This window comes from Oncorhynchus nerka, linkage group LG6 (genome assembly GCF_034236695.1).
Source record: "Oncorhynchus nerka isolate Pitt River linkage group LG6, Oner_Uvic_2.0, whole genome shotgun sequence".
In the NCBI taxonomy this organism is placed as follows: domain Eukaryota; kingdom Metazoa; phylum Chordata; class Actinopteri; order Salmoniformes; family Salmonidae; genus Oncorhynchus; species Oncorhynchus nerka.
This window is the reverse complement of record NC_088401.1, coordinates 76,056,124-76,079,835: the sequence shown is the minus strand read 5'-3', so window position 1 is coordinate 76,079,835 and position 23,712 is coordinate 76,056,124. Positions and strand designations below refer to the sequence as shown.

At 44.4% G+C, this 23,712-nt stretch overlaps 1 protein-coding gene across 3 annotated transcripts in view; it reads left to right on the top strand.

Moving 5' to 3' along the window:
* Positions 1–23,712, top strand: part of LOC115115852 (NEDD4-binding protein 3-A-like) — a 103,905-nt gene that overhangs the window by 4,295 nt on the left and 75,898 nt on the right. For 2 of the 3 annotated variants that reach the window (XM_065019871.1, XM_065019872.1), the window contains exon 1: positions 19,454–19,896. The exons of the other annotated variant lie outside the window; for it this stretch is intronic. The gene's annotated coding sequence lies outside the window, so the exon portion shown is untranslated. Of the gene's footprint in view, positions 1–19,453; positions 19,897–23,712 lie in introns of those variants that run through there. 3 annotated transcript variants of the gene reach the window in all.

Sequence of the window (23,712 nt, the reverse complement as noted above, 5' to 3'; positions counted from 1 at the left end):
GGTCACAGTTATGAAAACGTAGGACACTAAAGAGGCCTTTCTACTGACTCTGCACCAAAAGAAAGATGCCCAGGTCCCTGCTCATCTCCGTGAACGTGCCTTAGGCATGCTGCAAGGAGGCATGAGGACTGCGGATGTGGCCAGGGCAATAAATTACAATGTTGTATAATCTAACAGCCCTTTTCTGGATTTTGATAATTAGCGTATTGTCGTGTCTTTGGCATCATTAAAGTGAAGACTGTTATTTTATCAAATCAATCCTCTGTAATTATTATTATTACGTGATTAAACTAATCATGTAAATGTAATTAACTAGGAAGTCGGGGCACCAAGTAAAATCTTCAGATTACAAAGTTATAATTTTCCTAATATAACTTTTCAGATGTTTTAATATCTGATCAGTCTTCTAATGAATTAATTATTATTTACCTCACGTTAGTCTCATTCCAAGCGTGGTAAATTGTTGGTTACCTGCACGAACCCAGTCTTTGCTATGAATCAAACATACATCAATCTTAATCATTTAACTAACTAAATAATCACAGAAATGCGTAACAAACAAATAGTAGGTATGGTTACAAAGAAATGATAGGTGATGTGCCCTAGTGGGCCAAACTGGTATGGCGACTTGGTAGACAACGGGACTGAAAGAAATGATAGGTGATGTGCCCTACCAACTGGGACTGAACGGGACTGAAAGAAATGATAGGTGATGTGCCCTAGTGGGCCAAACTGGTATGGCGACTTGGTAGACAACGGGACTGAAAGAAATGATGTGCCTAGGTGATGTGACCGGGACTGAAAGAAATGATAGGTGATGTGCCAAACTGGTATGGCGACTTGGTAGACAACGGGACTGAAAGAAATGATAGGTGATGTGCCCTAGTGGGCCAAACTGGTATGGCGACTTGGTAGACAACGGGACTGAAAGAAATGATAGGTGATGTGCCCTAGTGGGCCAAACTGGTATGGCGACTTGGTAGACAACGGGACTGAGAAGGGTGCGAAAGACAAAAGTCACTACACAGTTGATAATTATAATAATTGAAATACTAATTCTTTGCACATGAATGCTCACTCATTCGGGAATAATTGTAATCAATATATATATTTACGCTCAGTGTGTCATCGTGATCTCTGTTGGAATCGTCCTTTTCTGTTGGAAAGTTTTCTGTTCTTATAGAATCGATGTTTCGGCGGTTGTCGGTCTTCGCATTCAGTCGACATAAATTCTAGCTGCAGACTAGTACTTGGTATCGAAGATTTGCTCTTATTCTGTCAGTATCGATAGTCTCAGAGTTTAGCAACCATTACAACAGCTTATACTGAAGGTACGCATGGTCTCTACTCAAACCTTAGCCCTCTTGGTAATCAAGGTATGCATGGTCTGAAGTGGGCTTCTCTAGTTGGGTTTTTTATTCGGAACAGCAGAAAAGGGCTGTCCCATGATGCCAGATCGATGTCTGTGCTCATGGGGACGGCTGTCCCATGATGCCAGATCGATGTCAGATCGATGTCTGTGCTCATGTCTGTGCTCATGGGGCGGCTGTCCCATGATGCCAGATCGATATCTGTGCTCATGGGGGCGGCTGTCCCATGATGCCAGATCGATGTCTGTGCTCATGGGGGCGGCTGTCCCATGATGCCAGATCGATGTCTGTGCTCATGGGGGCGGCTGTCCCATGATGCCAGATCGATATCTGTGCTCATGGGGGCGGCTGTCCCATGATGCCAGATCGATGTCTGTGCTCATGGGGGCGGTTGTCCCATGATGCCAGAATGATGTCTGTGCTCATGGGGGCGGCTGTCCCAATGATGCCAGATCGATGTCTGTGCTCATGGGGGCGGCTGTCCCATGATGCCAGATCGATGTCTGTGCTCATGGGGGCGGCTGTCCCATGATGCCAGATCGATGTCTGTCCTCATGGGGGCGGCACAATGACTTAGTGAAACTTTAAACAGAAATACAATTTTCTCACATTAACGGTTTAAAATCACATTACATAATTTCAGAAATAGTTTCATCGTTACTCGTTCATTTTATACAATAGATACAAGCCTCAGATTCTCCACCGACTTCCCCAAAACATGGACATTGTTCAGTTCTCAAGTTCTGTGATGTAGAATAAGTTCCTTTGTTCTACTGAGAACTGAACTAACTCTCTCTATACTGCATGACGGAGAGAGTCTCCTCCAGGAATGTACGACCTGAGATAACAGAGCCTGGGTGTAGGGGGAAGAGAGAGGTGGTGAGAGAGAGATAGTTGGTGCTTGCTATATCCAAAGAGGGCCCTGTCATGACAGTATATTGGCGTAATTCTGCTCTGCATGCATTGTTTGGTGTTTTACGTTGTAGCCAGAGGATAATTGTACATAATTCTGCATGCATAGTCTCAATTTGGTGTTTGTTCCATTTTGTGATTTCTTGGTTGGTGAGCGGACCCCAGACCTCACAATCATAAATGGCTTTGGGTTCTATAACTTATTAAAGTATCATTAGCCAGATCCTAATTTGTATGTCGATTTTTATGTTTGTTTTGATGATGCCTTGTCTCTCAGATCGTTCATAGCTTTGTGGAAGTTACCTGTGTCGCTGATGTTTAGGCCAAGGTATGCATAGTTTTTTGTGGGCTTTAGAGTAGCGGTGTCTAGATGGAATTTGTATTTGTGATCCTGGCAACTGCACCTTTTTTGGAACACCATTATTTTGGTCTTACTGAGATTTACTGTCAGGGCCCAGGTCTAGGTGCTGCTGTAGGCCCTCCTCCTTGGTTGGTGACAGTAGTGCCAGATCATCAGCAAACAGTAGACATCTGACTTCAGATTCTAGTATGGTGAGGCCGTGCTGCTGTTCTAGTGCCCTCACCAATTCGTTGATATACAGTGCCTTTGCGAAAGTATTCGGCCCCCTTGAACTTTGCGACCTTTTGCCACATTTCAGGCTTCAAACATAAAGATATAAAACTGTATTTTTTTGTGAAGAATCAACAACAAGTGGGACACAATCATGAAGTGGAACGACAGTTATTGGATATTTCAAACTTTTTTAACAAATCAAAAACTGAAAAATTGGGCGTGCAAAATTATTCAGCCCCCTTAAGTTTAATACTTTGTAGCGCCACCTTTTGCTGCGATTACAGCTGTAAGTCGCTTGGGGTATGTCTCTATCAGTTTTGCACTGACATTTTTTCCCATTCCTCCTTGCAAAACAGCTCGAGCTCAGTGAGGTTGGACGGAGAGCATTTGTGAACAGCAGTTTTCAGTTCTTTCCACAGATTCTCGATTGGATTCAGGTCTGGACTTTGACTTGGCCATTCTAACACCTGGATATGTTTATTTTTGAACCATTCCATTGTAGATTTTGCTTTATGTTTTGGATCATTGTCTTGTTGGAAGACAAATCTCCGTCCCAGTCTCAGGTCTTTTGCAGACTCCATCAGGTTTTCTTCCAGAATGGTCCTGTATTTGGCTCCATCCATCTTCCCATCAATTTTAACCATCTTCCCTGTCCCTGCTGAAGAAAAGCAGGCTCAAACCATGATGCTGCCACCACCATGTTTGACAGTGGGGATGGTGTGTTCAGGGTGATGAGCTGTGTTGCTTTTACGCCAAACATAACGTTTTGCATTGTTGCCAAAAAGTTCAATTTTGGTTTCATCTGACCAGAGCACCTTCTTCCACATGTTTGGTGTGTCTCCCAGGTGGCTTGTGGCAAACTTTAAACAACACTTTTTATGGATATCTTTAAGAAATGGCTTTCTTCTTGCCACTCTTCCATAAAGGCCAGATTTGTGCAATATACGACTGATTGTTGTCCAATGGACAGAGTCTCCCACCTCAGCTGTAGATCTCTGCAGTTCATCCAGAGTGATCATGGGCCTCTTGGCTGCATCTCTGATCAGTCTTCTCCTTGTATGAGCTGAAAGTTTAGAGGGATGGCCAGGTCTTGGTAGATTTGCAGTGGTCTGATACTCCTTCCATTTCAATATTATCGCTTGCACAGTGCTCCTTAGGATGTTTAAAGCTTGGGAAATCTTTTTGTATCCAAATCCGGCTTTAAACTTCTTCACAACAGTATCTCGGACCTGCCTGGTGTGTTCCTTGTTCTTCATGATGCTCTCTGCGCTTTTAACGGACCTCTGAGACTATCACAGATCAGGTGCATTTATACGGAGACTTGATTACACACAGGTGGATTGTATTTATCATCATTAGTCATTTAGGTCAACATTGGATCATTCAGAGATCCTCACTGAACTTCTGGAGAGAGTTTGCTGCACTGAAAGTAAAGGGGCTGAATAATTTTGCACGCCCAATTTTTCAGTTTTTGATTTGTTAAAAAAGTTTGAAATATCCAATAAATGTCTTTCCACTTCATGATTGTGTCCCACTTGTTGTTGATTCTTCACAAAAAAATACAGTTTTATATCTTTATGTTTGAAGCCTGAAATGTGGCAAAAGGTCGCAAAGTTCAAGGGGGCCGAATACTTTCGCAAGGCACTGTATATGTTGAAGAGGGTGGGGCTTTAAGCTGCATCCCTGTCTCACCCCACATCCCTGTGGAAAGAAATGTGTGTTTTTTTGCCAAGTTTACCACACACTTGTTGTTTGTTTACATGGATTTTATAATGTCATATGTTTACCCCCCAACACCACTTTTCATCACTTTGTATAGCAGACCCTCATCCCATATTCAGTCAAAATCATTTTTTAAATCAACAAAGCATGAGAAGACTTTGCTTTTGTTTTGGTTTGTTTGTTTGTCAATTAGGGTGTGCAGGGTGAATACGTGGTAATTTGGTAAAAAGCCAATTTGACATCTGCTCAGTGAGGAAATTAACTAGTCTGCTGTTAATGTTAATGCAGAGGATTTTCCCAAGGTTGCTGTTGACGCATATCCCACAATAGTTATTGGGTCAAATTAGTCTCCACTTTTGTGGATAGGGGTGATCAGTCCTTGGTTCCAAATATTGGGGAAGATGCCAGAGCTAAGGATGATGTTAACTTGTTATGGCTGCAATCCCGATATCAAGATAAGTGTCATCAACAACCAAAAATATTTATATTCATGAAATCACAAGTGCAATATAGGAAAACACAGCTGAGCCTTTTGTTAATCCACCTGTCGTGTCAGATTTTGAAATGATGCTTTACAGTGAAAGCAATCCAAGCATTTGTGTAATTTTATCGATCGCACGATAAAACATTAAGTACACTTAGCATCAGGTAGCTCGGTCACAGAAAATCAATCAAATTAATTGTTTACCTTTGATGATCTTTGTATGTTTTCACTCACGAGACACCCAGTTACACAACAAATGTTCCTTTTGTTCCATAAAGATTATTTTTAGATTCAAAATACCTCTGTTTGTTTGTCGCGTATGTTCAGAAATTCACAGGAAAGAGCGGTCACGACAACGCAGACAAATTCCAAATAGTTTCCATAATGTCCACAGAAACATGTCAAACGTTTTTTATAATCAAACCTCAGGTTGTTTTTCAAATATATAATCGATAATATATCAACAGCAAATGTCTTTTACAGTAGGAGAGGGAAAAGCAATGGCTGTCCAAACTCTGTTGCGCGAGCAAAACTCATGTGAACACTTGTCGCGATGTTATCGTTCTGGCTCATTTTTTCAAAATAAAAGCCTGAAACTATGTCTGAAGACTGTTGACACCTTGAGGAAGAGATAGGAAAAGGAATCTGGTTCATATCCCTTTAAATAGAGCAAAGGGAGGCTATGGAACATGGAGTTTTCAAAATAGAAGCCACTTCCTGCTTTGATTTTCCTCAGGGTTTCGCCTGTAATATCAGTTCTGTTATACTCACAGACAATATTTTGACAGTTTTGGAAACTTTAGAGTGTTTTCTATCCAATACTAATAATACTATGCATATATTAGCAACTGAGACTGAGGAGCTGGCCGTTTACAATGGGCACCTTTTCATCCAAGCTACTCAATACTGCCCCTGCAGCCATAAAAGGTTACAGTGTTTAAGTATAGCCAATTGGAATTCGTGGTCTGTATGCTTTATAATTTCATTGAGGATATCATCAACATCACAGGCCTTTTTGGGTTTGAGGGTTTGTATTTTGTCCTGTAGTTCATTCAATGTAATTGGAGAACCTCTCTCTCTGTCTCTCTCGCTCTCTCTCTCTCAATTTAAATTCAATTCAAAGGGCTTTATTGGCATGAGAAACTTATGTTAACATTGCCAAAGCAAGTGAAATAATTAACCAAATAAACAGATTGCCGTGGTCAGTGAAGAGCCCGGATCTCAATTCCATTGAGCACGTCTGGGACCTGTTGGAATAAACTGTTTCCATCTAATTTTGTGGGAAGTGTGCACATAGCCTGTCTTTTCTTGAGAGCCAGGTCTGCCTATGGCGACCTTTCTCAATAGCAAGGCTATGCTCACTAAGTCTGTACATAGTCAAAGATTTCCTTAATTTTTGGTCAGTCACAGTGGTCAGGTATTCTGCCACTGTGTAGTCTCTGTTTAGGGCTAAATAGTGTTCTTGTTTGCGTGTGTGTGTGCGTGTGTGCGCACGTGCGTGCGTGCGTGCGTGTGTGTGTGTGTGTGTGCGTGTGTGTCTGTGTGTGTGTGTGTGTGTGTTTGTGTGTGTGTGTGTGTGTGTGTGTGTTAGTCCCAGGGAAAGTATTGTGCTGCTTGGTGACTGTGAGGAGATTAAACTGCTTTCACTAGAGTGCCATCCTCTACTGCTGTGCTCCTCTGACGCCCTGCCTTTATCCCACTGAGAAACCCGTCTGTCGCTGTGATTAAAGACCTGCCTACTGGTGTTAATACTGAATGTACCACTTCTTGGAAGTGACTTGGAAAACAAGCTTGAGTTGAGCTGTTTTCTCTCTCTCGTTTGACTCTCTGATACAGGGCACAGACACACCCAGGTTAATCATTGCGGTGCTGCTCAGTTGCAGCTGCACAAGGCACCTGTTGTTGTTTGAATGCCCATTACACCCCTACTTAAAAACTGCTTCATGAGGTTTCTAATATTAGGTCGTTGTAATTAGGGGTTCAAGCAGCAAGGCTGGGTGAAACACTATTGTATTTGTTGGCGTATATTATTAGTATTACTATTCTGGTTCCACCAAATATTGGTGAAAAGATGAACATTCTCATGACATGGTAAGGCCTAGGTAAATCCTTTACCATCATGCAACCTGGCATGATGGTAAAGGGCCAAGGGCCACACCCTGTCATGCAATGCCATGCCAACTGGCCACATTGTGACGCTATCACAAGCGATTGAAAATACAACTCAGGCCCCTCACTCCGTGTAGCATAGAGTTATGACATTCAGTACTTAGGTCCCTCTCCTCACAAGGAATACATTTGCTTAAGGACCTGTAAATTCCGCACTTAAATCGCTAATCCTCTGGCACTGAATGACCAGTCTGCACAAAACTTAATATATCACATCTATGGGCCAAGGTTTCACAACGCAATATTTTCCAGATTAGTATGTCAAACAACATGGCCACTACTGACCAATAAACATTCACATGGGTGTGGTCAGGCTCATAAAGGCATATAAATCAGACACAGATATTTGTATTGTAACAAAACTTGGTACACATGCTCCAAACATTGTCAAGACTCAAACATATGCAAGCACATTCATATCGACCACATGGTGGCGCTATAACGGGCACATGTTTATATCGCTTGATCTGTTTGACTCAGAGTGATGCCATTTGGCACACATGCTCAGGGATATACTAACTAACCTGTAAAGTATGGTTCAGTTTGGCCGCATGGTGGCGCTGTTGAACAGGAAAAAGCGTTAATTCAATCTCAATGGCTCATAGCGGCCATATTGTTTGAGCTGGAGTCCTGGAAAATATGGTGCCAATCGATCCAGCGGTTCTGGAGAAGAAGACTTTAAGCTTTCTAGGGCAGGCCGCTAGCGGAACACTTCGACAACATTCTGGTGAAAAGGCAGCGCGTGAAATTCAAAAATATTTTTCAGAAATACGTAACTTTCACACATTAACAAGTCCAATACAGCAAATGAAAGATAAACATCTTGTTAATCTACCCATCGTGTCCGATTTCAAAAATGCTTTACAGCGAAAGCACAACATATGATTATGTTAGGTAATAGCTAAGTCAGAAAAACACAGCCATTTTCCCAGCCAAAGATAGGAGTCACAAAAAGCAGAAATACAGATCAAATGAATCACTAACATTTGATGATCTTCATCAGATGACACTCATCGGACATCATGTTACACAATACATGTATGTTTTGTTCTATAATGTGCATATTTATATCCAAAAATCTCAGTTTACATTGGCGCGTTACGTGCAGTAATGTTTTGATTCCAAAACATCCAGTGATTTTGCAGAAATACTCATAATAAACATTGATAAAAGATACAAGTGTTATTCACAGAATTAAAGACTTCTCCTTAATGCAACCGCTGTGTCAGATTTCAAAAAAACTTTGCGGAAAAAGCATAATCTGAGAACGGCGCTCAGAGCCCAATCCAGCCAAAGAAATATCTGCCATTTTGGAGTCAACAGAAGTTAGAAAAAACACTAAATATTCACTTACCTTTGATGATCTTCATCAGAAGGCACTCCCAGGAACCCCAGTTCGACAATAAATGACTGATTTGTTCCATAAAGAATAAGAATATGTACATATAAATATATGGATGAGCGATGGCCGAACGGCATAGGCAAGATGCAGTAGATGGTATAGAGTACAATATATACATATGAGATGAGTAATGTAGGGTATGTAAACATGATATAAAGTGGCATTGTTTAAAGTGACTAGTGATACATTTATTACATCCAATTTTTAATTATTAAGTGGTTAGAGATTTGAGTCAGTATGTTGTAGAGGTCAACCGATTATGATTTTTCAACACCGATTCCGATAGCGATTAATCGGCCGATTTAAAAAAAAAAACTGTTTTTGTAATAATGACAATTACAACAATACTGAATGTACACTTATATGTGCATTACTATGATGCAGGGTAGATATGTATGTTACTCTGATGCAGGGTAGATATGTATGTTACTCTGATGCAGGGTAGATATGTATGTTACTCTGATGCAGGGTAGATATGTATGTTACTCTGATGCAGGGTAGATATGTATGTTACTCTGATGCAGGGTAGATATGTATGTTACTCTGATGCAGGGTAGATATGTATGTTACTCTGATGCAGGGTAGATATGTATGTTACTCTGATGCAGGGTAGATATGTATGTTACTCTGATGCAGGGTAGATATGTATGTTACTCTGATGCAGGGTAGATATGTGCATTACTATGATGCAGGGTAGATATGTGTGTTACTCTGATGCAGGGTAGATATGTGCATTACTATGATGCAGGGTAGATATGTGCATTACTATGATGCAGGGTAGATATGTGTGTTACTCTGATGCAGGGTAGATATTTGAGGTCGACCGATCATGATTTTTCAATACCGATACCGATTATTGGAGGCCCAAAAAAGCCGATACCGATTAATAATAATAATGACAATTACAATAATACTCAATGAACACTTATTTTAACTTAATATAATACATCAATCAAATCAATTTAGCCTCAAGTAAATAATGAAACATGTTCAATTTGGTTTAAATAATGCAAAAACAAAGGGTTGGAGAAGAAAGTAAAAGTACAATATGTGCTATGTAAGAAAGCTGACGTTTCAGTTCCTTGCTCAGAACATGAGAACATATGAAAGCTGGTGGTTCCTTTTAACATGAGTCTTCAATATTCCCAGGTAAGACGTTTTAGATTGTAGTTATTATAGGAATTATAGGACTATTTCCCTCTATACAATTTGCATTTCATTAACCTTTGACTATTGGATGTTCTTATAGGCACTTTAGTATTGTCAGTGTAACAGTATAGGTTCTGTCCCGTGCGCTAACTAGCCAGCCATTTCACTTCGGTTACACCAGCCTCATCTCGGGAGTTGATAGGCTTGAAGTCATAAACAGCGCAATGCTTGACGCACACCGAAGAGCTGCTGGCTAAACGCACGAAAGTGCTGTTTGAATGAATGTTTACGTGCCTGCTTCTGCCTATCACCGCTCAGTCAGATACTTGTATGCTTGTATGCTCAGTCAGATTATATGCAACGCAGGACATGCTAGATAATATCTAGTAATATCATCAACCATGTGTAGTTAACTAGTGATTATGATTGATTGTTTTTTATAAGATAAGTTTAATGCTAGCTAGCAACTTACATTGGCTTACTGCATTTGCGTAACAGGCAGTCTCCTTGTGGAGTGCAACGAGAGAGAGGCAGGTCGTTATTGCGTTGGACTAGTTAATTGTAAGGTTGCAAGATTGAATCCCCGAACTGATAAGGTGAAAATCGGTTGTTCGGCCCCTGAACAAGGCAGTTAACCCACCGTTCCTAGGCCGTCATTGAAAATAAGAATGTGTTCTTAACTGACTTGCCTAGTTAAATAAAGATTTAAATAAAGGTGTAAAAAAAAAAATCTGCCAAATCGGTGTCCAAAAATACAGATTTTCGATTGTTATGATTGTTATGAAAACTTTAAATCGGCCCGAATTAATCGGTCGACCTCTAGTATGTTGGCAGCAGCCACTCATGGTTAGTGATGGCTGTTTAACAGTCTGATTGCCTTGAGATTGAAGCTGTTTTTCAGTCTCTCTGTCCCAGCTTTGATGCACCTGTACTGACCTCGCCTTCTGGATGATAGCAGGGTGAACAGGCAGTGGCTCGGGTGGTTGTTGTCCTTGATGATCTTTTTGGCCTTCCTGTGACATCGGGTGGTGTAGGTGTCCTGGAGGGCAGGTAATTTGCCCCCGGTGATGCATTTTGCAGACCTCACCACCCTCTGGAGAGCCTTATGGTTGTGGGCGGAGCAGTTGTCGTACCAGGCGGTGATACAGCCTGACAGGATGCTCTCCATTGTGCATCTGTAAAAGTTTGTGAGGGTTGTTGGTGACAAGCCACATTTATTTAGCCTCCTGAGGTTGAAGAGGGCGCTGCTGCGCCTTCTTCACAACGCTGTCTGTGTGGGTGGACCATTTCAGTTTGTCCGTGATGGAACTTAAAACTTTCCACCTTCTCTCTACTGTCCTCTACAATGTGGATGGGGGGGGGGTGCTCCCTCTGCTGTTTCCTGATGTCCACGATCATCTCCTTTGTTTTGTTGTCGTTGAGTGTGAGGTTATTTTCCTGACACCACACTCCGAGGGCCCTCACCTCCTCCCTGTAGGCCGTCTCGTCGTTGTTGGTAATCAAGCCTACCACTGTAGTGTTGTCTGCAAATTTGATGATTGAGTTGGAGGCGTGCATGGCCACGCAGTGAGAACGCACCCTTGTGGGTCCCCAGTGTTGAGGATCAGCAGGGTGGAGATGTTGTTACCTACCCTCATCACCTGGGGGCGTCCTGTCAGAAAGTCCAGTACCCATTTGCACAGGGCGGGGTCGAGCTTAATGATGAGTTTGGAGGGTACTATGGTGTTGAATGCTGAGCTGTAGTCGATGAACAGCATTCTTACATAGGTATTCCTCTTGTCCAGATGGGTTAGGGCAGTGTTCAGTGTGATTGTGATTGCGTCGTCTGTGGACCTATTGGGGCGGTAAGCAAATTGAAGAGGGTCTAGGGTGTCAGGTAGGGTGGAGGTGATATGATCCTTGACTAGTCTCTCAAACTTCATGATGACGGTGAGTGCCACGGGGTGATAGTCGTTTAGCTCAGTTACCTTAGCTTTCTTTGGAACAGGAACAATGGTGGCCCTCTTGAAGTATGTATGAGGTGACCGTACAATATGTAATATCTTATTTGAGTGTATTTTCATACATACATGCGAAAGTATTCACCCCCTTGGCCATTTTTCCTATTTTGTTGCCTTACAACCTGGAATTAAAATAGATTTTGGGGGGTTTGTATCATTTCATTTACACAACATTCCTACCACTTTGAAGATAAAACATATTTTTTATTGTGTAACAAACAAGTTATAAGTCAAAAAAACAGAAAACTTGAGCGTGCATAACTATTCACCCCCCAAAGTCAATACTTTGTAGAGCCACCTTTTGCAGCAATTACAGCTGCAAGTCTCTTGGGGTATGTCTCTGACTGCTCCAGCTCCTTCAAGATGGATGGGTTCCACTGGTGTACAGCAAGCTGTAAGTTATACCACAGATTCTTATTGGATTGAGATCTGGGCTTTGACTCGGCCATTCCAAGACATTTAAATGTTTCCCCTTAAACCACTCGAGTGTTGCTTTCGCAGTATGCCTAGCGTCATTGTCCTGCTGGAAGGTGAACCTCCATCCCAGTCTCAAATCTCTGGAAGACTGAAACAGGTTTTCCTCGATAATTTCCCTTTATTTAGTGCCATCCATCATTCCTTCAATTCTGACCCGTTTCCCAGTCCCTGCCGATGGAAAAACATCCCCACGGCATGATGCTGCCACCACCAAGCTTCACTGTGGGGATTAATGGTGGGATGTTCAAAGTTTCTGATATTTTTTTATAACCCAACTCTGATCTGTACTTCTCCACAACTTTGTCCCTGACCTGTTTGGAGAGCTCCTTGGTCTTCATGGTGCCGCTTGCTTGGTGGTGCCCCTTGTTTAGTGGTGTTACAGACTCTGGGGCCTTTCAGAACAGATGTATATATATATACTGAGATCATGTGACAGATCATGTGACACTTAGATTGCACACAGGTGGACTTTATTTAACTGATTATGTGACTTCTGAAGGTAATTGGTTGCACCAGATTATATTTAGGGGCTTCATAGCAAAGGGGTGCACCCACCACTTTTCCGTTTTCATTTTTAATTTATTTTTAGAACAAGTTATTTTTTTCATTTCACATCAACTATATGGACTATTGTGTGTATGTCCACTACATGATATCCAAATAAAAGTCCTTTTAAATTACAGGTTGTAATGCAACAAAATAGGAAAAACCCCAAGGGGGTCAAATACTTTTGCAAGACACTGTACCTGGTGTGGAATAGAGTTCCATGTAGCCATGGCTCTATGTAGTACTGTTGCGAAGAGACCTCTGGTGTAGAGGTCGACTGATTAATCGGAATGGCCGATTAATTAGGGCCGATTTCAAGTTTTCATAACAATCGTAATCGGCATTTTTGGACACCGATCATGGCCGATTACATTGCACTTCACGAGGAGACTACGTGACAGGCTGACGACCTGTTATGCGAGTGCAGCAAGGAGCCATGGTAAGGTGCTAGCTAGCATTAAACGTATCTTATAAAAAAAACAATAAATCTTAACATAATCACGAGTTAACTACACATGGTTGATGATATTACTAGTTTATCTAGCTTGTCCTGCGTTGCATATAATCGATGCCTGTTAATTTATCATTGAATCATAGCCTACTTCGCCAAATGGGTGATTTAACAAGCGCATTCGCGAAAAAAGCACTGTCGTTGCACCAGTGTGTACCTAACCATTAACATCAACGCCTTTCTTAAAATCAACACACAAGTATATATTTTTAAACCTGCATATTTAGTTAAAAGAAATCCAGGTTAGCAGGCAATATTACTAGGGAAATTGTGTCACTTCTCTTGCGTTCATTGCATGCAGAGTCAGGGTATATGTAACAGTTTGGGCCGCCTGGCTCATTGCGAACTAATTTGCCAGAATTTTACGTAATTATGACATAACATTGAAGGTTGTGCAATGTAACAGGAATATTTAAACTTATGGATGCCACCCATTAGATAAAATACGGAACGGTTCACTGAAAGAATAAACATTTATTTTCGAAATTATAATTTCCGGATTTGACTATATTAATGAACTAAGGCTCGTATTTCTGTGTGTTATTATGTTATAATTAAGTCTATGATTTGATATTTGATAGAGCAGTCTGACTGAGCGGTGGTAGGCAGCAGCAGGCTTGTAAGCATTCATTCAAACAGCACTTTCGTGCGTTTGCCAGCTGCTCTTCGCAATGCTACAAGCATTGCGCCGTTTTAAGACTTCAAGCCTATCAACTGCCAAGATTAGGCTGGTGTAACCGATGTGAAATGGCTAGCTAGTTAGCGGGGTACGCGCTAATAGCGTTTCAAACGTCACTCGCTCTGAGACTTGGAGTAGTTGTTCCCCTTGCTCTGCAAGGGCTGCGGCTTTTGTGGAGCGATGGGTAACGATGCTTCGAGGGTAGCTGTTCTCGATGTGTTCCTGGTTCGAGCCCAGGTAGGGGCGAGGAAAGGGACAGAAGCTATACTGTTACACTGGCAATACTGAAGTGCCTATAAGAACATTCAATAGTCAAAGTTATATGAAATACAAATGGTACAGCGAGAAATAGTGCTATAATTCCTATAATAACTACAACCTAAAACTTATTACCTGGGAATATTGAAGACTCATGTTAAAAGGAACCACCAGCTTTCATATGTTCTCATGTTCTGAGCAAGGAACTTAAACGTTAGCTTTCTTACATGGCACATATTGCACTTTTACTTTGTTCTCCAACACTTGTTCTCTTCTTGTTTTTGCATTATTTAAACCAAATTGAACATGTTTCATTATTTATTTGATGTCACGACTCCCACCGAAGGTGGCTCCTCTTCCTGTTCAGGTGGCGCTCGGCGTCACCGGTCTACTAGCTGCCACCGATCCCTTTTCCCTTTTCTGTTGGTTTTGTCTTATTGGTTTCACCTATTTCTTGTTTAGGTTTTAGTTGGGCTATTTAAGCCGGTGATGCCTGCTTTTGTGCGGGCTTATTTTCCACTGTTCATGTTTGTTTTGTGTGATTTTCTTGTTTTTCTCCGGACTGGTTGGGTCCTGTTTTTGGGCCGGTCTTTGTTATGCGCCTGGTGTTTTGGCGTGACCGCTTTCCTGCGCCGGAATAAAAAACAATTGTCCTTTACCCTCTGTTCCCTGCGCCTGACTCCGCCCCCACTACTCATAGAAGTGCGTTACATTTGAGGCTAAATTTATTTTATTGATGTATTATGTTAAGTTAAAATAAGTGTTCATTCAGTATTGTTGTAATTGTGATTATTTAAAAAATAAAAATAAAAATGGCAGATTAATCAGTATCGGCTTTTTTTAGTCCTTCAATAATCGGTATCGGTATCAGCGTTGAAAAATCATAATCCTCTAGAGTGGAGGGAGGAGAGGTCGAAAGGAGATGAGAGGTGGAAAGGAGGGGACATATTTGTATTTATTTTTTACCTTTATTTAACTAGGCAAGTCAGTTAAGAACAAATTCTTATTTTCAATGACGGCTTAGGTGGGTTAACTGCCTGTTCAGGGGCAGAATGACAGATTTGTACCTTGTCAGCTCGGGGGTTTGAACTTGCAACCTTCTGGTTACTAGTCCAACGCTCTAACCACTAGGCTACCCTGCCGCCCCAGATGAGGAGAAGAGGAGAGAGATGTCAAGGTACCAAAGAACAGGTCTGACCTTACTGTCCCCTAAAGAAGACGAGAGGACAGGGGAGAAGACAAGAGGAGAAGAGGATTAGTAGTCGTGTCTGGCCTGTAGGTCAGCCCCTCCGTCCCATCACAGAGCACTAGAGAGAGGAAGTCAGGTGGTAGAGGCGGAATGAGCGAGAGCAAAGTTGTGTGTGTGTTTATGGGAGAGAGAGACAGAGGGAAAGAAAGAGAGAGAGAGATAGAGGCTGTGTGTGTGTGTGTTTACGGGAGAGAGAGAGGCTGTGTGTGTGTTTTTACGGGAGAGAGAGAGGCTGTGTGTGTGTTTACGGGAGAGAGAGACAGTAAGAAGAGAGAGAGAGGCTGTGTGTGTGTGTTTACGGGAGAGAGAGACAGTGAGAAGAGAGAGAGTGTCACGGTTTTCATATGGTGAAGGAGAGTCGGACCAAACTGCAGCGTGTCGATTGCGATTCATCTTTATTAAACAAACGTAAAACACGACAAAACACTAACACTACAAAACAATAAACGAAACGAAAACCGAAAACAGCCTATACATGTGTCTACTAACCTCTAACAAGGACATCAAGACACTCAGGACAATCACCCACAATACAACCAAAGAATATGGCTGCCTAAATATGGTTCCCAATCAGAGACAACGATAAACACCTGCCTCTGATTGAGAACCACTTCAGACAGCCATAGACTTTCCTAGAACACCCCACTAAGCTACAATCCCACTAAGCTACACACCAGATACAAAAACCCATGTCACACCCTGGCCTGACCAAAACATGAAGAAAAACACAAAATACTTTGACCAGGGCGTGACAGAACCCCCCCCTAAGGTGCGGACTCCCGAACGCACCTCAAATCAATAGGGAGGGTCCGGGTGGGCGTCTGTCCATGGTGGCGGCTCCGGCGCGGGACGTGGACCCCACTCAGTTAATGTCTTAGTCCCCTCTCCTTGCGTCCCTGGATAGTCCAACCTCGCCGCCAACCATGGCCTAGTAGTCCTCACCCAGAACCCCACTATTCTGAGGAGCAGATCGGGACTGAGGTGAAGCTCGGGACTGAGGTGAAGCTCGGGAGTGAGGTGAAGCTCGGGAGTGAGGTGAAGCTCGGGAGTGAGGTGAAGCTCGGGAGTGAGGTGAAGCTCGGGAGTGAAAGGAAGCTCGGGAGTGAAAGGAAGCTCGGGAGTGAAAGGAAGCTCAGGAGTGAAAGGAAGTTCAGGAGTAAGAGGGAGCTCAGGAGTAAGAGGGAGCTCAGGAGTAAGAGGAAGCTCAGGCAGGTTGATGGATCTACCAGATCCTGGCTGACTGGCAGATCCTGGCCGACTGGCAGATCCTGGCCGACTGGCAGATCCTGGCAGTTCTGGCAGATCCCGGCTGACTGGCAGTTCTGGCAGATCCCGGCTGACTGGCAGTTCTGGCAGATCCCGGCTGACTGGCAGTTCTGGAAGAGCCTGGCTGACTGGCAGATCTGGAAGAGCCTGGTTGACTGGCAGATCTGGACGAGCCTGGTTGACTGGCAGATCTGGACGAGCCTGGTTGACTGGCAGATCTGGAAGAGTCTGGCTGACTGGCAGATCTAGAAGATTCTGGCTGACTGGCAGATCTAGAAGATTCTGGCTGACTGGCAGATCTGGAAGAATCTGGCTGACTGGCAGATCTGGAAGATTCTGGCTGACTGGCAGATCTGGAAGATTCTGGCTGACTGGCAGATCTGGAAGAATCTGGCTGACTGGCAGATCTGGAAGAATCTGGCTGACTGGCAGATCTGGAAGAGCCCGGTTGACTGGCAGTTCCTTGCAGACTGGCAGTTCCTTGCAGACTGGCAGCTCCTTGAAGACTGACAGCTCTGGCTGCTCCATGCAGACTGAAAGCTCTGACTGCTCCATGCAGACTGACAGCTCTGACTGCTCCATGCAGGCTGACAGCTCTGACTGCTCCATGCAGGCTGACAGCTCTGACTGCTCCATGCAGGCTGGCAGCTCTGACTGCTCCATGCAGGCTGGCAGCTCTGACTGCTCCATGCAGGCTGGCAGCTCTGACTGCTCCATGCAGGCTGGCAGCTCTGACTGCTCCATGCAGGCTGGCAGCTCTGACTGCTCCATGCAGGCTGGCAGCTCTGACTGCTCCATGCAGGCTGGCAGCTCTGACTGCTCCATGCAGGCTGGCAGCTCTGACTGCTCCATGCAGGCTGGCAGCTCTGACTGCTCCATGCAGGCTGGCAGCTCTGACTGCTCCATGCAGGCTGGCAGCTCTGACTGCTCCATGCAGGCTGACAGCTCTGACTGCTCCATGCAGGCTGACAGCACCTCTGGTGGATCCTGGCTGACTGGCACTTCTGGCGGATCCTGGCTGACTGGCACTTCTGGCGGATCCTGGCTGACTGGCCACGCTGGGCAGACTGGAGACTCCGGCAGCGCAGGAGAGGAGAAAGGCTCCGACAGCGCTGGAGAGGCGGGAGACTCCGACGGCGCAGGAGAGGCGGGAGACTCCGACGGCGCAGGAGAGGCGGGAGACTCCGACGGCGCAGGAGAGGCGACAGGCTCTGGCTGCGCTGAACAGGCGGGAGGCTCCGGCAGCGCTGTAGAGGAGGAAGGCTCTGGCTGCCTAAACAGGCGGGAGACTCCAGCAGCGCAGGAGAGGAGGAAAGCGCTGGCTTCGCTGATCAGGTGAGGCGCACTGAAGGCCTGGTGCGTGGTGCTGGAACTGGTGGTACTGGATCGAGGACACGCACAGGAAGCCTGGTGCGGGGAGCTGCTACCGGAGGACTAGAGTGTGGAGGTGGCACAGGATGGGCTAGACCGTGAAGGCGTACTGGAGATCTTGAGAGCAGTGTTGGCACAGGACGTGCAAGGCTAGGGATGTGCACAGGAGGCCTGGTGCGTGAGGCTGGCACCAACTTCACCAGCCGACTAACACGCACCTCAGGACGAGTATGGAGCGCTAACCCAGGTGCCATCAAATCCCCGACACGTTCCGTCGGTCGAATTCCATGCAAAAAGCACCAACACAGCAACTCCTTCATTTCTCTCTCCTCCAATTTCCCCATTAACTCCTTCACAGTCTCTGTTTCGCTCACCTCCAACACCGGCTCTGGTTCTGGTCTCCTCCTTGGCTCCTCACGATAAACAGGGAGAGTTGGCTCAGGTCTGACTCCTGACTCTGCCACACTCTCCCTGAGCCCCCCAAGAACATTTTGGGGCTGATTCTCACGCTTCCATCCGCTACGCCGTGCTGCCTCCTCATATCTGCGCCTCTCAGCTTTTGCCGCCTCCAGTTCTTCCTTGGGGCGGCGATATTCTCCAGGCTGAGCCCAGGGTCCTTTACCGTCCAGTTCTTCCTCCCATGTCCATTTCTCCAGGTGGTGCAGCCTCTCCCACTGCAGCTGCTGCTGCTCCTGCTGCCTCTCCTGCGGCTCCTGCCTGTTAACACGCTGCTTGGTCCGTTGGTGGTGGGTGATTCTGTCACGGTTTTCATATGGTGAAGGAGAGTCGGACCAAACTGCAGCGTGTCGATTGCGATTCATCTTTATTAAACAAACGTAAAACACGACAAAACACTAACACTACAAAACAATAAACGAAACGAAAACCGAAAACAGCCTATACATGTGTCTACTAACCTCTAACAAGGACATCAAGACACTCAGGACAATCACCCACAATACAACCAAAGAATATGGCTGCCTAAATATGGTTCCCAATCAGAGACAACAATAAACACCTGCCTCTGATTGCGAACCACTTCAGACAGCCATAGACTTTCCTAGAACACCCCACTAAGCTACAATCCCACTAAGCTACACACCACATACAAAAACCCAAGTCACACCCTGGCCTGACCAAAACATGAAGAAAAACACAAAATACTTCGACCAGGGCGTGACAGAGAGAGAGAGGCTGTGTGTGCGTGTGTTTACGGAAGAGGGACAGTGAGAAGAGAGAGAGGGGCTGTTTGTGTGTGTTTACGGGAGAGAGAGACAGTGAGAAGAGAGAGAGAGGAGGCTGTGTGTGTGTGTGTTTACGGAAGAGAGGGACAGTGAGAAGAGAGAGAGAGGCTGTGTGTGTGTTTACGGGAGAGAGAGACAGTGAGAAGAGAGAGAGGGGCTGTGTGTGTGTTTACGGAAGAGAGGGACAGTGAGAAGAGAGAGAGAGGCTGTGTGTGTGTTTACGGGAGAGAGAGACAGTGAGAAGAGAGAGAGGGGCTGTGTGTGTGTGTTTACGGGAGAGAGAGAGACAGTGAGAAGAGAGAGAGGCTGTGTGTGTGTGTGTTTACGGAAGAGAGGGACAGTGAGAAGAGAGAGAGAGGCTGTGTGTGTGTTTACGGGAGAGAGAGACAGTGAGAAGAGAGAGAGGGGCTGTGTGTGTGTGTTTACGGGAGAGAGAGACAGTGAGAAGAGAGAGAGGGGCTGTGTGTGGGACCAGGAGGAAAGAACTGAAGTCACAGCTGAATTCACTGACAGGTGAACAATGTTATTTTGTTTATTTAGTAATATAAGGTCAGATTGACAAGGTATCATTATGGCAGCAGTACTGTAGTGTCGCAGGCACGAGTTGTAGTAGAATAGAGTTCATAGTGTGTTATTTCAATGTGTTTTAAGACACTTCACTGTACAGTTGACAATGAATAAAAAATCAAGTTAGAAATGTGTAATATGAATCTGTACAGTTAAACTAATAATACACATCACAGAGTTGAGTTTAGAGGAGACCAGTAAAGATCCTGCAGACATGTTTATGTTGTTGTGTTTCATGTTGTGGCTTTAGTAAACAAGACTTTTAAAGCTGTGAGGGTAATGGGGAGTCATTGGAAATAACTTTTAGTCCAGGAAGCTAATTTGTGAATGAAATGAATGGGCAATTTTCACTTAATCTTTGATCCCGAGCTGAGTGGGTGACGCCATTACTGAGGCAGTAGTTTGTATTTATCACAACAACATCCTCATTCACTGACTAGCAGGAAAGAACATATGCAAATTCCCTCTGTTGGTATAAACCCTATTGCCTCTGTTGGTATAACTGCTGTTGCCTCTGTTGGTATAAACCCTATTGCCTCTGTTGGTATAACTGCTGTTGCCTCTGTTGGTATAACTGCTGTTGCCTCTGTTGGTATAACCACTGTTGCCTCTGTTGGTATAACCACTGTTGCCTCTGTTAGTATAACCACTGTTGCCTCTGTTGGTATAACTGCTGTTGCCTCTGTTGGTATAACTGCTGTTGCCCCTGTTGGTATAACCACTGTTGCCTCTGTTGGTATAACTGCTGTTGCCTTTGTTGGTATAACCACTGTTGCCTCTGTTGGTATAACCACTGTTGCCTCTGTTAGTATAACCACTGTTGCCTCTGTTGGTATAACTGCTGTTGCCTCTGTTGGTATAACTGCTGTTGCCCCTGTTGGTATTACTGTTGTTGCCTCTGTTGGTATAACTGCTGTTGCCTCTGTTGGTATAACTGCTGTTGCCTCTGTTGGTATAACTGCTGTTGCCTCTGTTGGTATAACCTGTTGCCCTGTTGGTATTACTGTTGTTGCCTCTGTTGGTATAACTGCTGTTGCCTCTGTTGGTATAACTGCTGTTGCCTCTGTTGGTATAACTGCTGTTGCCCCTGTTGGTATAACCACTGTTGCCTCTGTTGGTATAACTGCTGTTGCTTTGTTGGTATAACCACTGTTGCCTCTGTTGGTATAACCACTGTTGCCTCTGTTAGTATAACCACTGTTGCCTCTGTTGGTATAACTGCTGTTGCCTCTGTTGGTATAACTGCTGTTGCCCCTGTTGGTATTACTGTTGTTGCCTCTGTTGGTATAACTGCTGTTGCCTCTGTTGGTATAACTGCTGTTGCCTCTGTTGGTATAACTGCTGTTGCCTCTGTTGGTATAACTGCTGTTGCCCCTGTTGGTATTACTGTTGTTGCCTCTGTTGGTATAACTGCTGTTGCCTCTGTTGGTATAACTGCTGTTGCCTCTGTTGGTATAACTGCTGTTGCCTCTGTTGGTATAACAACTGTTGCATCTGTTGGTATAACCACTGTTGCCTCTGTTGGTATAAACCCTATTGCCTCTGTTGGTATAACCACTGTTGCCTCTGTTGGTATAACCACTGTTGCTTCTGTTGGTGTAAACACTGTTGCCTCTGTTAGTATAACCACTGTTGCCTCTGTTGGTATAACCACTGTTGCTTCTGTTGGTATAACCACTGTTGCCTCTGTTAGTATAACCACTGTTGCCTCTTGTTGGTATAACCACTGTTGCCTCTGTTGGTATGAACCCTGTTGCCTCTGTTGGTATAACTGCTGTTGCTTCTGTTGGTATAACCACTGTTGCCCCTGTTAGTATAACCACTGTTGCCTCTGTTGGTATAACCACTGTTGCCTCTGTTGGTATGAACCCTGTTGCCTCTGTTGGTATAACTGCTGTTGCCTCTGTTGCTATAACCACTGTTGCCTCTGTTGGTATAACCACTGTTGCCTCTGTTGGTATAACCACTGTTGCCTCTGTTGGTATAACTGCTGTTGCCTTTGTTGGTATAACCACTGTTGCCTCTGTTGGTATAACCACTGTTGCCTCTGTTGGTATAACTGCTGTTGCCTCTGTTGGTATAACCACTGTTGCCTCTGTTGGTATAACCACTGTTGCCTCTGTTGGTATAAACCCTGTTGCCTCTGTTGGTATAACCACTGTTGCCTCTGTTGGTATAACCACTGTTGCCTCTGTTGGTATAACTGCTGTTGCCTCTGTTGGTATAACCACTGTTGCCTCTGTTGGTTTAAACCCTATTGCCTCTGTTGGTATAAACCCTATTGCCTCTGTTGGTATAAACCCTGTTGCCACTGTTGGTATAACCACTGTTGCCTCTGTTGGTATAACCACTGTTGCCTCTGTTGGTATAACTGCTGTTGCCTTTGTTGTTATAACCACTGTTGCCTCTGTTGGTATAACCACTGTTGCCTCTGTTGGTATAACTGCTGTTGCCTCTGTTGGTATAACCACTGTTGCCTCTGTTGGTATAACCACTGTTGCCTCTGTTGGTATAACCACTGTTGCCTCTGTTGGTATAAACCCTATTGCCTCTGTTGGTATAACCACTGTTGCCTCTGTTGGTATAACCACTGTTGCTTCTGTTGGTGTAAACACTGTTGCCTCTGTTAGTATAACCACTGTTGCCTCTGTTGGTATAACCACTGTTGCTTCTGTTGGTATAACCACTGTTGCCTCTGTTAGTATAACCACTGTTGCCTCTTGTTGGTATAACCACTGTTGCCTCTGTTGGTATGAACCCTGTTGCCTCTGTTGGTATAACTGCTGTTGCTTCTGTTGGTATAACCACTGTTGCCCCTGTTAGTATAACCACTGTTGCCTCTGTTGGTATAACCACTGTTGCCTCTGTTGGTATGAACCCTGTTGCCTCTGTTGGTATAACTGCTGTTGCCTCTGTTGCTATAACCACTGTTGCCTCTGTTGGTATAACCACTGTTGCCTCTGTTGGTATAACCACTGTTGCCTCTGTTGGTATAACTGCTGTTGCCTTTGTTGGTATAACCACTGTTGCCTCTGTTGGTATAACCACTGTTGCCTCTGTTGGTATAACTGCTGTTGCCTCTGTTGGTATAACCACTGTTGCCTCTGTTGGTATAACCACTGTTGCCTCTGTTGGTATAAACCCTGTTGCCTCTGTTGGTATAACCACTGTTGCCTCTGTTGGTATAACTGCTGTTGCCTCTGTTGGTATAACCACTGTTGCCTCTGTTGGTTTAAACCCTATTGCCTCTGTTGGTATAAACCCTATTGCCTCTGTTGGTATAAACCCTGTTGCCACTGTTGGTATAACCACTGTTGCCTCTGTTGGTATAACCACTGTTGCCTCTGTTGGTATAACTGCTGTTGCCTTTGTTGTTATAACCACTGTTGCCTCTGTTGGTATAACCACTGTTGCCTCTGTTGGTATAACTGCTGTTGCCTCTGTTGGTATAACCACTGTTGCCTCTGTTGGTATAACCACTGTTGCCTCTGTTGGTATAACCACTGTTGCCTCTGTTGGTATAACTGCTGTTGCCTCTGTTGGTATAACCACTGTTGCCTCTGTTGGTTTAAACCCTATTGCCTCTGTTGGTATAAACCCTATTGCCTCTGTTGGTATAAACCCTGTTGCCACTGTTGGTATAACTGCTGTTGCCTCTGTTGGTATAACCACTGTTGCCCCTGTTGGTATAACCACTGTTGCCTCTGTTGGTATAACCGCTGTTGCCTCTGTTGGTATAACTGCTGTTGCCTCTGTTGGTAT